We start from the raw sequence: 18,691 nt of genomic DNA, 5'->3' as shown, positions 1-18,691 counted from the left end.
CATAACTCATGATATGATGCTTATTTTTTAATTAATTTAGATCATATAGTTTGTTAATATTTACCTGGTATCAAAATGTGAGTTTCACAGTAGTAACTTTAGTCTGTCCAAAAGAGCTATGCTTCAAAGAATACTTGACAGTGTACTTCATACCATGGCAGTAACACAGTGCCTGTCATTGAGGAGCAGCAATAATAACATTTGTTTCACTGGAGTGGTGTGTGTCACTTCAGCAAACAATCAGAAATATAGGAAGAGAGTTCTGGAATAATGTGAAGTAAATCGTTGTGTCTGACAGTCTGTCTGTTGCATGTTGCCACTGCTTTCTGTAACAACAAAGTCATGGATGAAATTTGACTTCTCAGAAAGCTAACTCTCCACCATGCTTCTCATGGCTATACTCATTTCATCCGACAATAGACCCTAGTCCACACCCCACCTGTGCCTAGAACTAAATCTTGGGAGGTTCTGGTAGAAATAATAGTAGACAGTCCCTCTTTCCAGTGTAGGATGAGAGTGTTCTGCCCCAGCTACGGACCCCAAAGAACGCAGCACACACAAAGTCCGTTCAAACCTTAGTTTACTAAATAAACCAGTTTTTTACAACGGCTATTAATTAACTGCATTAACAGTCACCAAGAACTCAAAGAATAATACTGAAAGCTTACCGTGGTTGGCAGAATGCCCATTTGTAAGAAGCTGATAAAATAAGCAATACAAGACACAAAGGTATATGAATGAAGTTGTTCCCTGCAAATTGCTTCAGTCGGCGTTCCTCCTTAAATAGGCTAAGGAAGTGGCCAATTAGATCCAAGCCTTACTCTCGAGGAGACCTCCTCCTGAGGAGCCACTCCTGCCTTTTGGCAGCTCTGCGTGCCTGTGCATTGAGAACCAGCCTCTTCGCTGTCGGAATCAGCTACTAGCTGCACAGGCCGCTGACGGGCCACAACAGAGAGATGGGGGGTGGGGGGAATGCACATTCTTCTTAAATTGCAGATAAAGTGCAGGCACAGATAACTAACAATCTGAATTGGTCTCTCCACATGTTATCCTTAGTGAAAATGCAAACCAGCGTCTGCATTTCCTGCGTCGGGTGAGGAGAGTACATCTTTCTCCTTCTGTCCTGCCCACTTTTTACAGAGGCATGATTGAAAGCATTTTAACAAATTGCATCTCAGCTTGGTTTTGTGGCTGCAGTGCCTCAGAGAGAAAGTCCATTCAGAGAATGGTAAAGACAGCCGAGAAGATTATAGGAAGCTCGCTTCCTGTCATTCAGAATACTGCTTATAAGGGCTATGTGCTTAGAGCTCAAAGCATTGTTAGAAACACCCACTTTATGGTCTGTTTCTGTTGCTCCCCTCTGGGAGGAAGTTTCAAAGTATTTCTAGCAGGACCACCAGTTTCTGTAACAGCTTTGTTCCCTATGGCATCTGTGTGGTAAACTCGCAAGATTTGGTTTTCTCTCCATGTACATGTATACATCTGGACTAGACTGTGTTGTTTTTCTGTGCCATATAATATATGTAGGTATTTTGTATTTATTTATTTATTTTTGTCATGTTTATGTAGTGTATATTCAAGATGGTGACCCTTTGAGAGCTGTATGCAATAAAATTTCATTTTAATGTATGCCGATTCAAAGTGACAATAAAATTATTCTAAGCCCTAAGTTCTAATTGAACCTAACAGATGAGATAAAATAGATGTGTCAGGAGTTGCTATTAATATTTTCTTATTTACTTGAATATACGTGAAGAGTGACTCGTTTTTTTAAAAAAAAGCATTCTAAAAGAAAAAAATAGTGAATACTTCTGCATATTCCTTTATATTTTCCATTGTGTTACTTATCATCAGCCGAGCTCTACTCAGATTTTTGTAACTATTGTATTAAGATGTATTGGTAAGCTGGGCATGCTGATGCTTCTTATGCTTCCATATCCCGTAACCCAATTTGTTATTTAACTATGAAAACAAATTGCATACTGGCATAGACCTTGAATAATTTTCTTTCCACAGCAACAATAAATAACATTAAGTAGACTGTATTTTTGTATAGTGAAGAAACTTACTGAAGTTCTGCCACAGTAATTTTGGTTTTTAACAATTAACTATAAATATTTGGTTTAAAAATCCTATTCAATTGTCTATAAACTTAGTCACAAGTAAATCAATAAAAAACAGCTTTATTTGCCTTCGCCTCTGCCCTTGTGATCTACTTCATGTTTACGATAAATTTAGAAAAAACAAATTTATTCTCTATATAAAGACCCTTTATGCAATTTTACATCTAAACAATAAATAGGAAATTTGAATCAGTTTTCAGTTTTGGCCTCTTCAATACCTACATCTGAAATGGGAAACAAAAGGTATTAAATCTTGGAGAAATCTCAAATCAATATTAAAAGCAGTAATGTCCCTGCCCCCATTTTCTGGGAATGGATATGGTGATATGGTGCCCTTGAGTTCCATACAGTCAAACATCCTAAAAAACAATATTATTATTGATGGTGTTGAATACCGTTCAGAGGACACAATTCTCTAGTTATCACCATTGGCCATCTGCCGATGGTCTCTAACTACAAAAACAGCCTGGAGTTTTGCTGACATCATCAGCTTTGGGACTTTAATAACTAGAAGTTAGAGACTTGCCAATAATGATTGATGATGATGAAATCTAAAGACAATTTCTTTAACACAGGTCTTACTACAGCTTCCTTTATAAGCATTGGCCGCCTGAAGTATTTACAGTTTCCACCACTCGAACTCTATTCCCTTCTGACAGCTTTTACAAGGCAGGATGGATTTGGCTCAACAAATCAACTGTAGGCTCCCACATTCAATTTGTCTGTATCCTCATTTTGAACAAATTAAAGATCATATATCAAAGGTAGACAAGTCTCAGTCACCACCCTAGAATCTATTCACAGCATAAAATCCATATCTGAGAAGATTCAACAAACTTATTAGAAAAGATGCTTTCAAAATTAGCACAGAACTTGTCAAATGCTGCCATCCTTTTTTCTGATTCCAAGTGAACTTCATCACCATCTCATTTGTACTTTCCACTGCATTCTGGAAACTGTTAAAGGTAATTAGATCAACTACACACATACCTAGTCTGGAAAATCATCATCATCATCATCGTCGTCATCATTATCATAATCATTATGGTCACAGACCAGCAATAGACAAAATCCTCACTGTTTACAATAGTGTTAAAAGATATTATTATTATTATTATTATTATTATTATTATTATTATTATTATTATTATTAAATAATGTCCATAATAATAAAATACATAGTATCAAACAGTATGGCTCTTACCCTTGGTTACATGATGGGATTAATTTTAAGCAGGTCTTTGACTCAATATCCAGAAATACCCTCTGGCAGAAATTAAAGTTCACTACCATTGATAAATGCCTTCTCTACCTCATACAAAAATTATATGCTAATTCCACTTTGAAAGTGAGGTGTAACGCTTGAGGAACTTTATCCGACCCAGTAAGAGCACAAAAAGGATTGTGGCAGGGTTGTATTCTATCCCCCTCCCTCCTTCTTTAACTTTTACATCAACCCCTTGATCGATCTTTTGCAGAATCCTGAAATACACTCTCCTAATTTAGCACAATGTAAAATCCCAATACTCTTATATGCCAACGATGCTGCTATTATCTTACAAACACCCATTGGACTGAAGAGAGCAATCACAGCAACATTAGGATACTGCAGACAGAAGTAAGTTTGTCCTTAATTTTGACAAATCGAAAATTTTAGTTTTCACTAAAAGACCTATTCAATACTCCTGGAAAATAGAAGGATGTAATTTAGAACAGGTTAAGATATTGAAATACCTTGGGGGTGTTTTCCACTCACAAAGTACATGGAAGCCTTACCTGGATCATACATTGCAATCAGCCCTCAGGTCTTCAAATGCCATTAAACATTTCTTCTTTATGGGCAGAGGACAATTAGTCCCTGCTGCCTTAAAACTCTTTCAGGCCAAAAAATTGGTGCAAATTCTTTATGGGACACAAACAGGAATCTTTGTAAATAGACTCGCTAGAAATCATACAAACAAAATTCCTGCAAGCCATTTTAGCTGCACCCAAAGGAACACCAAACGCCCAGTTAAGGATTGAGACAGGTATGCCTCAGATTCAGGTAAGAGTCTGGAAGCTGATGTTTGTTTATTGGCTAAAAATTCATTTCTTCCCAGAGGGACTGACTCCTTTAATGTTGACAGATAACTTCCCCTCCCCCTGGAAACAGGCGATAGACCACAAGCTGGGCTCTTATGGGCTCCCGGCATTCTTAATATCCCTAGGCTTTGATCAAACTAAGCAAATAGTCGTTAATAGAATAAAAGGCATGGAGTTCCATTCAGAAATTAATAGGTTGCCTCTCCATAGTAGGAACAGAATTAACCAGGGCTTGTGGGAACCATCAAGATATTTAGAGGACCTGATCTTCCAGAAACATAGAATAGCATTTTTCAGAGCCAGATTAACATCCTCCCTTCAGCACTCCTCCAAGACAGATATAACAAGACCCCAATAGCAGAACATGTATGTGTATATGTGGTAAAGGAGAAGTCAAAGATACCACACATGTTTTATTGCACTGTGAGATTTTTTACCTAGTCTGTTTTTTTGTTCAGCATTAATCCTGATTAATAAAATATTATCAGTTGCAATATTTAGGAGGAAGAAGACATTGTGATCATGAATGGTAAAATTAAATAAGAATTTTCTGATATTTTAAATAATCTTAATCTCAGACTATTATTAAATAATATTTATTATTATTAATAATAATAATAAAGTATTTGCTCTCTTAATTGAGACTTAATTCATTCTGGTTAGTTAAATATTATTATTTATTTATTTTATTTATTTATTTATTTTTATTTCTATACCGCCCTTCTCCCGCAGGACTCAGGGCGGTGCACAGCCAAAATAAAACATTGTATACAAAATTTAAAAAACAATTTAAAAACAATTAAATAATTTTGGCCCAAATAATTTAAAACAACCCAAATTAAAACCGAATCAATTAAAACTGAGAGGACGGGATCAAGCCAGCCCAGCTAGATGGAATAAGTGTGTTTTTAGGGCCCGACGAAAAGTCCGGAGGTCTGATATCGTGCGTATCTCAGGGGGTAGGTCGTTCCAGAGGGCTGGTGCCGCCACAGAGAAGGCTCTCCCCCTGGGGTCGCCAGCCGGCACTGTTTGGCCGACGGCACCCTGAAGAGGCCCTCTCTGTGCGAGCGAACTGGCCGGTGGGAGGCTATTGGCAGCAGAAGGCGGTCTCGCAAATACCCCGGCCCTAAGCCATGGAGCGCTTTAAAGGTGATCACCAACACCTTGAAGCGCACCCAGAAGACCACAGGAAGCCAGTGCAGCTTGCGCAGGAGAGGTGTCATATGGTAGCGCCCCGTCGCTCCCATAATCCCCCGCGTGGCCGCATTCTGGACCAACTGCAGCCTCCGGGTGCACCCCAAGGGGAGCCCCATGTAGAGAGCATTGCAGTAGTCCAGGCGGGAAGTGATGAGTGCTTGAGTGACCGTGTGTAGGGAGTCCCGATCCAGAAAGGGATGCAACTGGCATATCAAATATTAATTATAACAAAGTCTTATAAAGACAAAATTGTTTAATTTTCTTACACACAAATGTACACAGAGACATGCATAGAGACAGGCTATAGTTTAGAGTTCACTATTAAATTTTGAAGATACGATCAGAACTGAAGTTGATAAAAACTCCATATCACCAAGCTTAAGTGAACCTATCTTTCTCTAGAAAAGAAAGAATGCCCAAGAATATCTCAATATGGTTTAGGTGCCTTGCCCTATGCCATTATACACTTGATAAAAATATGAGTCCTCAGTTTTAAAATGTCAATTTATTTAATATCTTTTTACAAAACAGCAATTTTCTCTTCATATTCTATGGCAGAAGCCAATGTCATACTGCACATAATTGACTTTTATATGCCTATGTCAGTCAGCTCTGATTCAATTAATATTAGAGATCTGAAATTTGAAGATGGCATGAGTCAATTCAAGTTTGCAGTTTGAGAGTTGAGGGCATACTGATTAAATTCATTTCAACTCTTGTATTCATTTTGCTAAGTACAGCATGAAAATACCACACTTACTGATTTTTTAAGGCATGTTTTCATGATATTACTTCATTTCATCCCCAACCCTCACATAGATACATTCAAATTCAACTGCACTAGTTTTACCTATTCTTCTGAAACAGGTCTTGCCCAATGCTTCTACAATGAGAATAAATAAACATTAAGTTGGGTCTGCCCAGATCCTATTGGTTACCTGAAGCTGCTGCAGGCTTTCTTTTCTCTCTGATCTTTGGGTATTGTTTTCTAGGATCATTTTGATTTGCACAATGGAAAAAAAATGGATTTTTAAGAACCATCAGCTAAACAACTGCTTCTCTGTTTTTCTTGTCCCATCTAGACCTTGACAACTAACTTCTGACAGCAACCTTATATGTGTTCTGTCCCAGTCTACACACATACACAGCATGAATGGAGTAAATGTGTTTATTTCACACAACCAACCCTGTAGTCATTCCCCAGGTCCCAATTCCATGTGACAATCTTTAAAGTCCATTTCAAATGAACTGGATGTAATAAAGGCAATGGGGGCAAGTCTGGCCACAGTCTCTTTTGCACCTAAAGCACGGGAATGATGCCAGCAGGATGCCAGCCCCACAGATGTCAACCCAGCCTTGAGTTGAAGGCACAATGAAAGCCATACAACTCTAGCAGGTTCCAGGCACAAGTAAGGCAGTTTGGCATAAATGGGTTCAAACAAAATCAACATGGTCTTAATGAGTTCAAGGCACAATGAAGACAGCTTGACTTTAATGGGTTCAAGACACAATGGTAGCAACACGATCTCGATGAGTTCAAGGCAGCAAATTAAAAGAGTTCATAAATGGATGGATTATGAATGGTGTCTCCAACAATTCCCAGACACATTTCTCACTTAGCAACATAAATTCTGGGCTCAATTGTGGTCATAAGTCAAGGACTACCTGTATTGTGAAATGGATCAGATGTTATAGTCTTCTATTAATATGCCTCATGACTTTTTTTACTGCTCTTTCCATCTTTTTTTTCCTACAATAAAAATCTTTAAATTGGAAAGACGGGAAAAGGTGCAGAAATGTATTTCTATTGGTAGGTTTAGAGCCATTAAACTAGAAATATCCTAGTAGCTGATTTATTGTCTGCTTTGCTGAAGAAGGTACAATAGAGACATAATTTTAAAAGTGGCAACATTTTGGCTTTCCACTAAAAGTGAAATGTGTTTAGTACACCAAAATCAGCCACAGTGACGTGAAACTAAAAGATAAAGTCTTAGTAGTATAAGCTAAACATAAACCAGAAATTCCTTAGAGTTGTTTTAGTGTTAAATATACTTCACCTCAACAATGAGGGGTAATGAAAGATCAGAGGTAAATACAGTAAGGTAAATACAGTGGAAAAGTAAATTGCAGTCCAAGCCAATAATCTGCCAAGAAAAGCAGATGGATATTCAGATTCAGAGCAAAGTCAGCATGACACATACATTGTGAGAGAGGAATTACTTAAATCTGCAGGTATCCAAGAAGCTATTTTGGGGAGATCAGAAAGGCAACTACAATAATATTGGTAGTTATGATGTTATGATAAACTGGATTAAAGTTGAACAGACCGTACTTGCAGATGTTGCCAGAAACGAAATGAAAGTTCAGTACTATAAAGATATGTATACCATTGGTAAATAAGATGTCAGAACCATTATCCAAAACTAAAAGACTTCTAGTGTTGTCTTCACAGTCCTATTGGGTTCTTGAGGAAGGTTCTTAATGTCCCATTGATTTTGTATAGCGCCAGGCATCCACATTTGTGTGGCATGCTATGTGTATGTCATTGAGTCATAGTTTTCCTTCTAGTCAATCTAGGCTGTGTTCAGATTGGTGTGTCTAGAACTTAAGACTTGGACAATTGCTCTATCTATGAACAACTGGGTTTTGAGCCCCTGAGCTGTGCTCATCTACTGGCCCAAAAGGTCCAGCACTGTCCTTCCTTGAGTTAGTCAGTCTGGGTGTGAGCCCACTGCTAGCAACTGGTTCATCTGTGCTGTTAGGGGTTCATGCACTGCTGTTAGTTTATTTAGCCAGTAGCTTGGATGATGCCTGGACCAGGTGTCTAGTCTTTGTTTTTCTTAACTCATTGTTGGATGTCTGCTACTTTGATGGTGACTGGTTCCTGTTCTGGGAAATTACTGTGGTCTGTTCTCAGGTCCTACAGCCACTTTGAACTAGTATTATGTGTCTTCTTTTTCCTACTTATGTCCTTCCAGTACTGTTTGGTTTCTGCTGTTGACGGTTATGCTGTTACCGTGTTATTGCACTGCAACTGTGAGTATAACATGTATATGTGTATGTGTATGTAGGGTGTGTGTGTATATGATTTAAATTACATATATAAATTTAAAATAGTAGGCCCATATACCGGTAGTCCTTGAGTTACAACAGTTCATTTAGTGGCCATTTGAAGTTACAAGTGGGCTAGTAGATTATGAGAGCCGATAATATTATCTATTGGGTCTTGGAACACAGGATATTTAACCAAAACATACTAAACTGAATTTACTGACAAACAATTGAAGATAATTTTTAGGAAAAATGAAAAAAAATGTTTATTTGTTTTTGGTATGGAAAAACTTAGGTGTTTATGATCACTGTGATTTACTTGGAGTTGAAAGAAAAACACTTTCTTGAAGGCAACTAAGTAAACAATCAGTGTATATGTTACAAATCAGAAAAAGCATCTATAAGAATTGAATAATAAGATAGTAGAGATTTTTTATATTTGAGTGACGCATTAATTCTGTAAAGTTATCCCACTGCTATATCATTTTTTCATTTTCTCATGATCAAAATAAAATTAATTAAAATAATAATTAATTAATTAAAATAAAATTAATTAAAATAATAATTTTATTTTTGCTATAAAATATTACCTGGTGACAAAGAAAGGGCAGAACTGTGCAATTCTTAATTCGCTTCAACTTTCTTCAATATAAAAATACATGTTGCAATAGATATTATCAAGAGCAGGATGTAGAGGCTGTACAGAAGTTTTACACTGAAAAAAATGCGGTCAGGTAATTTGTCCTTACTTTGAATAAGTTTAAATCCCTAAAATCACAGGAATTCTATACTGGGGGGAAAAAAATTGAAGGCCTAGCCAAATTGGTCTATGTATTATCCTTAAGAAATTTTGGAGAATTAATGAAGTGTCATGGAACTGGAGAAGAGCAGATGTTCCTATCTTCAAATAAAGGATAGGGAGATTTAATAAGCTACAGAGAATTTAACATCAATAGATGGGAAGATGCTGAAATAGATCATGAGCACCTTGGAAACAATGCAGATATTACTAGATGGGACTTCTGAAGAGCAAATCTTTCCAGTTTTTCTTTAATCTAGTAGTGTTGATTATGTAGAATATAATGTAGAAATGCTGTAGACATAATGTATGTGAACTTAAGCAATTTGACAATACCTCATGATATGTTATTAAGCTAATTAAATGTTTTCTGAGTAGTGTGATAGATAATCAGAAACATATCATATTTGAATACCACATCAGGTTAGGTGAAATTATTAACTCTTTGCTGGGTTCTGCAAAGTTTAGCCCTGGCTCTCTAATATTGGATATGTTTATTAATATCTTTGATAAAGTGATGGAGAATGCATATTAAAGATGCAGATGACACAGAATTGGTTGGGATACCTTATTCTCTAGAAAATAGAAGGGAAATTTAAAATTAGAAATGGGTTATAATTAACATGAAATTTAACAGAGACAAATGAAAAGGTTTTCAATCAAAAATAAAAAAAACATATATATAGAATAGAGCACTATCTGGCTTGGTAATGGTATTTAAGAAAGAATAGTAATTAAGTACAAACCGAAGCCAGCAGTGTGATGTGGCTACAAAAATGGCAAATGCAGCATTTTGCTACAATTGATTTAATTTCCAAGTCACAATTAGTAATCATTCCACTTTGGTGCAGTCCAACTTAAGATGCATTTTAAGAATTATGCATAGAAAATGAAATAGGTTTAGAGAAAGACAATGAAGTTAATCAGAAGATTAGAAATTCAACCTTATGAGGAATGATTAAAGGAAATCAGTATGTTTAGCCTTGAGAAAAGGCAGCTGAATGAGGATATGATAGCACTCTTCAGATAAGCAAAACAAGATCAAATAGAAGAAGGTTAAGTGCTATTCTCTGTCATTTCACAGTGCAGGTCATGGAAGAATGGATTTAACCTACAAGAAGGCAGATTCCAATTAAATGTTTGAAGAAACTTTCTAACATTTAGAGCAGCTGAGCAGAGAAGTAATGACTTTCCCTTCATCAAATGGTTTTAACAGATACTATGCAGATAACAGTCCAGAATGCCTTAATTTGGATTCCTGCAGTAAGCAGAATGTTCAACTCAAAGATCTCAATGGGCCATTGAAACTCCATGATCCAATATAATTTATTTTGGAAGAAAAAGTGCTCCCGTGGAACATTTTTTTCCTTTGTAACTGTCCTAGACTTCTTAATGGTAAACTGATGTTCTGGATCTCTTCTACCAAGAAGGCCTTTTTTGGAGGCAATAGTCTTAATTGAGTGAGAAAAACATTTTTTAACAATGAAGTGAATGTGAAAATTATATGTTCTGCAAGTACCTTTGGTTCTTTGCAAGCATTTCGGCTGAACAGTCCAGAAAAAAAGCTTATATCTTTTAGAACAATGCATCCTATAACACACGTAAATGAAATAGAGCATCCAGCCTGCATACTAGAGCATTATAATTAGCCCTAAAGCTCAGCTATTCTTCTCTAAATAGACATTTCTAATTTCCAACTCTTTAGCTGGTATTCTTTTCCACTTTTTAAATTCTTTGTTGTCTTATTTTTTTATTAAGTAGCTGTAGTGCACAACTGACCGAAAGGAATTAAGAATATGCTGCACTTTACTTGATTGTAAAACCAGGGAAGATTGTTTCTTTCCTGAGACAATTAGAGTACTCTCTGTTTATTGACATGGTATACAAATGATAGTATGAGAAATTACAACTTAAACATATGTTGAAATGTTTTAAAGTTCTTGAATCAGGGATCTTTTAAAATACTTTTTTAAAACTTGACTTTGCTACATGATTCTATTAGGTGTCCATTACATTCCCTGGAACTTTTTAAAATGCGCATTTTCTTTCTTTTTTTTTCTTTAGTTATTTGCTACATTTATTTGCTGCCTATCTCGCTGTGGGGTTACTTTAGGCAGCTTACAATAATAAAAAGGAAGAAAATAAAAGGAGTGTGAATTGAACAAAAGTAAAATAATAGAACAACAAATGAAAAATGAAAAAAAGGATACAGTGAGAATACAACAAGCATGGTAACCAATGGGTAAGCAAATAGTTTGGTTAGTTAGAGTTGTATTCATTTGGTATTTTGTATAGAATTGAAGATAACCCTTAGAATAGATGATTTAATAATGCTAATAAAAGAGTATTTTATTCCCATTTCTTTAACAGATAGAAAAAATGATCAGCCCAAAATAAATTATAAAGCCTCCAATGCAGTGGTGGGATTCAATTTTTTTTAATTTTTTTGTTCTGTGGGCATGGCTTGGTGGGCGTGGCATGGCTTGGTGGGCATGGGCGTGGCAGGGAAAGGATATTGTAAAATCTCCATTCCCTCCCCACTCCAGGGGAAGGTTACTGTAAAATCCTCCATTTCTTCCCGATCAGCTGTGACTTGGGAGGCAGAGAATAGATGGGGGCGGGGCCAGTCAGAGGTGGTATTTACCAGTTCTCTAAACTACTCAAAATTTCCACTACTGGTTCTTCAGAACTGGTCAGAACCTGCTGAATACCACCTCTGTTCCAATGGGATTAATATGCAGTTGTGTGAATGAACTGTTATAATAATCCCTTTTAAAATATTTCATAAGTGCTTAAAAATATTTTGACATTTTTATGGCGAAAGGAAGGAAAAAAGGAAAACTAAGTGTGGGGAATGACTAGCTTTCAACCTGTCCTAGTAAGAGATAGATAGAAAAGAGTTTTTGGATAGCTATTAATTCCTACTTCCTAACTGCCTCTTTAAAATTCACCTGTGACTAAGTTTTATTTACAATGCTCAATACAGACCAGACCTGTCAAAGTGGCGGCCCATGGGCCGGATGCATCTCGCACAGGCCACACCCACCCCAGCCCCGCAAAGGCAAAAAAGGCAAAAAAAAAGTCACGATATATCATGATACGTTACATGATGCAATCGAGTTTGACACCCATGATATAAGATGAATGTCTCATACTTGGTTTTGTCCCTGAAAGGGCTTCCCCGCCCCTTGATTTTGCTTTTGCTGACTTTGACAGAATATTTAAATAATTTCAAGGAATTCTTCTTCATTGGAGACTAGCTACTCTTTAATAATGATATTTGGGGTGTTAGATTCAAAAGAATATATGTAATTTTTCTGCAGTAAGGTTCCTATTTTTTAAAAAAACAATCAAATTGGATATTTTTTAGCATCAACCAGATCACATTAATTTAGATAACCTATCAGGAAAGGAATCCATATTCTAAAATAATTCTTTTGATATCTGAAATATCGGTTAACCTTTTGCAAAAAATAGTAGCATTGTATGGGCAGTGGATAAATGAATATATTTGATTTAGGTATGAAATCCACTAGAAGCCAAGACTTCTCATATTACATTTCATCATGAGATCACTCATTGTATCATTTCAATAAATACATTTTTTTTAAAAAAAATAATGATTTCAGTTTTCAAAATCTGCAGCCACTCTTTTAGTCCTTCTTACTCTTCAGAACTATGTTTTATTGCTGCTTACATTTAGAAAAGAAGAAAAAGATTTGGTTGGTGAAATGAGAGAAAAATGCATTTCATCCCAAAATGAAGGATCATGATAATAAACAGGGTCTACTCGAGTATGAACCTCAATGAAACATTTATGGTGATTGTTATGTTGAACAAGCAAGCGGCATCTCTTGCAACTGAATATAGTAGCTTTTAGTATAACTAGTATACTAGTACTAGTATACTAGTAGCTTTTGCCCATCAAAAACCAGCAGACTAAGAGGAAAGTCTTTGTAGAAGAAGCCCTACTTGTTGGCTTAGCTAGAGCAACACCAAGATCGATAAGCGTTCAAATCCTATGGCTTAGTGTTAAAATATTTTAAAATTGCATTTTAAGACACACAAAGAATTTCTCAATTTTTCACAAAAATGGGGAAAAGAACATATCTCTGTTCATTTTGCCCAGTCTAATGGAGTGTTCGCAAGCTGGCAGCCCTGAACATTTTGTCTTGTCTCAAACAATGCTGGGTGTCAGCTTTACTTTTCCTCTTTCTTTTTTCACCATAGACAAATAACTACAGCTAGGGTTCTTTTTTTTCCAAAGCTGTCTCCTTTGATATGAATAAAAAGAAACTTTGATTTCCAAAGTCTTACATACTTGTTTCTGATGATGAAAGGCCAGACGTTTTCTTTTATGTTTCAGTAACAACTAAGGATTCTTGTGAACTTTTTAAAATAGTAATTCTTATTAATTGTAGATGAAGGATTAAAGGATGCTCTAAATAAAGAAAACTAAAGTTTTTAATTCATTGGCAGTGTCTCCTGAAGAAGCCTTTCTAAAATTAATGGGGACTGCAAGAAATAATGCCTCAGTGAAGTTTGGGAACAAAAATCCCCATTGATATGTACCTTATCTCTATTTTGTTATTCTAGTTTCATTTTCCACAAATTATTTCCTTTCGATAAGGTCAGGAGAAAAGATAAGCAATCAAACAGCTACTGAACAGGACACTGAAAAATAGTGATGGTGGTAATGAAATGGGTTTGGAACAACAAAAATCTCTCCATCCCAACTCCACCCAAAAGGAAAATTCCACAACCAAGATAATAACTTACAAAAATCTTAGCTTCCTGGTTATTGCCCTTCCAAAGAGAATGGGACAACCTTGCCCTTTTTAATTCTGTTGTCTTAGCTTGATGAGAAGCAGCAGAAGCAGCAGCAGCAGCAGCCATTTTGGATGTACCATAGCTGAACAAAACTAAAGCTGTTAAATGATGACATGAAAACACAGAAGTCCATAGTTCTGATTAAAGAGAATGTAAAGATCTTTTAAAGATAATTTCAGAGAATTACACATGAGAGAAGTAGATGTTCTGACATTTACCAAGTGATACATCCTGGAAACAAACAGGATCCCTATTTCAACAATTGCATTTAGATATAGTTAAATCAAAGCCACACAGTAGAAGACTTTGTAACTGCTATCCATCAAAACAAATATGCATATGTCCATTTTCAGGGAGAGTTTATAATGGGGTCATAAATGCTGTGGACTATCTTCAAGAAAAAAGTATATTGCTATTGCATCATATTTTAAAAATTTTTAATCCACTTGATTGTGATAGACTTGATATTATTTTGATCCAGCATTGCCATTTTTAATCATCTTATGCTCATAGACAAGAATCATAACCCAGATTATAAAAAATTTACACCTTCACTAGCAATCTCAACATTTATTAATTGAACAATATATAGTACCTAAGGAATACATTTTTCTTTATTCACACTGTTTTTGCCTTAGCTGAGGGTTAAACTGCAACTTTAAAAAAAAAAAGGAGAATTGACTTTTAGTTCTTCATAAAAAGGAGATTCTCCTTGTTGGATGAGTGACAAGTCTGCATTTGGCTAAATGCCACACCAAATCTTCATGACATGGAATGAATTTTGGGTGGAAAGATTCTGGTCTTTCTTTGAAAAGGTTTGATGATTTCCAAACAGATGGTCATAAATGTTGGGCAGGCAAGAAACCATTTGTTTACTTCAGATTTGTTTCCTGAAAAATGATTCCCAAATGGCAACTGAAAGATAGCTCCTAGTCCAAATCTTCTGCAGTGGAGATGATGATTGAGGATTTGCATCATTGGAAATTCAGCTAGATTAATTTGTAGGGGGTTGGGGAGGATATTACTTTATCCACACAGGGATCTTTTTTGTACCTTCATATAATTACTTGGAATGTTTTCTCGGCATTAATGAGTTTCTATCTTCTTTCTTTTATGTTTAGTTCTTTGTGGGACCAAGCCAAAACTGGCTTTCGGTGCCAACCTAAATGTGTGTAAAACCTGACTAGTCAGGTTTGAAAGGCATTCTTTAACTATTCACATGCAAAGATGTATGAAACTTTGGGGTGGGGTGGGGGCTTATAAAGCATTTATGAAGAAATTAATGAGTTCTGTGGCACAGACTTGTTCAGCAGCATAGCCTCTACTTTCAACCAGTAATCTTTTCTAGACTTCAGCCTTCTAGTCAAAGTTTCTTAAACTGATGGACCTTCCAGTACCAGATAACTAAATGGATTGTGGGACCCGTTTTAACTTATTACAATCAAATGCTTAAGAATTTGATATACTTGTATAATTGTATAGGAATAAAGTATAAATGACTAATATTATACTATGTTTAAATAACATATAAGGTATAAGGAATATATTATTATATTATCATTAGTATATTATGTATTAACTTAAAGTGTTGGAAGATGCTTGGGACCAGTGATGTCATAGCTATGTCCAATGTTTTTAATTTTGAATTATTAATAAAAAACTTTTTATCTTCATTTTTTACCACAAAGATGAAGGTTGGGATAAAATGAGGATCTAGTTTAGAGCTAAAGGTTCCACTATGTGTATATTCGGAGGGTTACCTGGGAAGCATTGCAAAATTCTTGCAAAATTCTGACCATGTTTTACAGCTAGAAGAAGCAAGTGCCACAAGGAATAAAGTAAGATAAACCAAGCTATTATAACCCTTGTTTGGGGATTTGAATTAGCCCAGGGAAAAAAAAATCCTTGACTCCATCCAAGTACTGCTTTTGCTGCTTGGACTGAAATGAAGTAGGTGGGCTACTTAGGGATAACTTTATATTTCTGAATAGTCCGCTACTAAAAGCACTCTTCCCAGCAATCTGGCAGTTCTTCAATTCTATTCATAGGAGCTCAACATGGAGATAGTAATCCTCTCACACACCTTGTGACTGTGTACCTGTTTCTGTGTCTAAGTGTAAGCTTGCACAATGAGAGAAGTGGAAATGGATTCAACTAAACCACTAAACTAGACCTTGGGACTTCAAGGAGTAATCTTGTCAGATTCTTTTTCCTAATCTAGTTCCTGTTTCTTGCAGATATAAGAAATATCCATAGTTATTATGACACTTGAATTCTTTGTCCAGAAACTATAGTCATCCTGGAATACTTCTCTTTTCCTTCTCAGACTCGTTTCATGTCCAGAACATGATCTCTTCAGGTCTTTATTATTCTTATCTAGCATCATCTCCTTTTATTCTGAGAGTTAGTTTATGTTTCTAGGGATAGTATCTTTGAATTTCCTTAAATTGCTTGATTTAAAATTCTGATATGTAGCTTGATTGCAATAATTCTTTCAAATTGTACTTTCATCCTTTTGCTTTCTGTCTTCTGCAACACAGGTAATTTCAAACCTATGCTCACTCTGTTTCACCTATTTCTTTTCTTGGAATGTTTCCCCTATTCCTTCAATGATTTCCCCTACCCCTAGTCTATATTGCCATGCAGATTCTGATAATGATCATATTTGATATATTTACTCATTCGTTTTAGGATACACAGAATTGTTATGCAAGTTCTCAGGGTAAAAAGTCTTTTTTTTTTCTTTATAATTGAAAGATCATTTCTCCATGCTTCCTTGTTTTCCTGTGTGTATAAAATTATCTTTTCATCTGTTTGAATGACAACACCTGTCTAAGCTAATTATTCTTTATTGTGTATAAATGTGAATGTGCTCACTAAGATAATTGTATCTGAGTTTCATGTTAAGCAATATTTTTATTAAAAGATAAACTAGTACAAACTAAGGAAATATAGAATAAAAAAATATAAAATAGTAAAAAAAAGAAATATAAAAATGACTTTTTTCCTTCTTCAAAACATGTACAATTTCAGAATTGGTCGCCTTCTCAGATATTTTAAGGACTCTTCTTCTTGTTGTATCTCCTCTCTTACCTATAAGCACATTTTAGAGCCTCAACATTTTATCCTAATTAGCTGTCAGATCTAGCTCAAGAACAACTAAAACAATCCAGCCAAAATTAAGTTCTTTTTCTGTTCATGCCTCATAGACAGAATCTTGTCAATTAAATGGCTCTACGCTAACCTAATGGCTATACCTTGGGAGATTCTAGGGAGGAACTATACTAAATCTCTTCCTCTTCCCATTATTCAAATCCTGTCTGTGCTGCCTCTTCTCTCACCCCTTTCTTTGGGATGTGCTCCTTGCTTCCTGGGAACCTACAGCATTATTATAATCCATGGATGTCAAACTTGATCGCGTCATGTGATGTCATGTGACGTATTGTGATGTATTGTGACGTATTGTGACTTTTTTGCCTTTGCAGAGATGGGGTGGCCATGGCCTGCATGTGATGCATCTGACCTGTGGGCTACCAGTTTTACACCCCTGCTATAATCCATCACATCAGCAAAAATTCACTATGAATTACTAGAAATAACAATATACATACATACCTATTAATCAAATAAACCAACTTTATATTTCTTTACTTTCAGTACCAAAACTTATCACTTTCTCTAAAAATACAACCCAAAAAAATCTTCCTTCCGTATCTTGCTCTTATCTATAAACAATTATTCAAAGTCATTATTTGGTTCTGATTTTAAAAAATCTATTAAGAGCTATCAGAAAACAACAATTTTATATTTGTTTTTAAAACTTGGTTTCATTTTCTCTTTGTCTTTTCTCAGGAACTCCTTAACAAAAAATTATCTTGAAAGTCTAAGATAAGCAAGTTGTCCAAATCACTCTTATGATTTACTATTTGTGTATCCCTTTTATTTATCAAGACATCAATCAGTTTCATTTGTAAATCCAGTGCAACAATTTTTTTCTTATCATTCTTGTAATTTGTGATTTCTAAACTCATAGTCGAAAGAGTCTTAGCCTCAGTCTTATTATCTTCTATCTCCTCTTCTAAAACCATTATTATAGTAGTAGACAGAAATTTCTGAGTGCATTGTTTCCAAATATCCTGGAATTCTTCCAGGATAAAATATTTAAAATATTTTATCCTGGAAGTTAAAATATTTTTTGCTCTTCTTTATATTAGTGGGTCTCTTCTTGTTTAATTATAAACTTAATTTTTTTGTTCTCTCTAGTATCCAATATTCAAAGTTCTATCTTATTATATTTTCCTCTAATCCATAACAGTTTTCTATGAAAACTTAAACTTCAAAATATTCATATATTTTAAAATAATCCTTTTAAACAAAGAAGGATTCTTATAATTAATTTCAAATTCTTATTTCAAATCCATCTTAGTTCTTTTCTAATGTTTCAAAATCAAATTTCTAAGCATCATTCTGTTGTTTGTTCCACAATAAGTCCTTAAATCCTTAAATTTGCATAATAAATCTTCCACCAAGGATTGAAGGATTCTCATTCAGTGAAGTGAAACTTGACTTCCCTAAATGTCTATGAAGATTCTCAGTCATCCAGGTCATG

Source organism: Pantherophis guttatus, chromosome 7 (assembly GCF_059756535.1).
Source record: "Pantherophis guttatus breed Tessera chromosome 7, ASM5975653v1, whole genome shotgun sequence".
NCBI classification, from domain to species: domain Eukaryota; kingdom Metazoa; phylum Chordata; class Lepidosauria; order Squamata; family Colubridae; genus Pantherophis; species Pantherophis guttatus.
The sequence above is the reverse complement of the archived record's forward strand: the minus strand, read 5'-3'. Positions refer to the sequence as shown.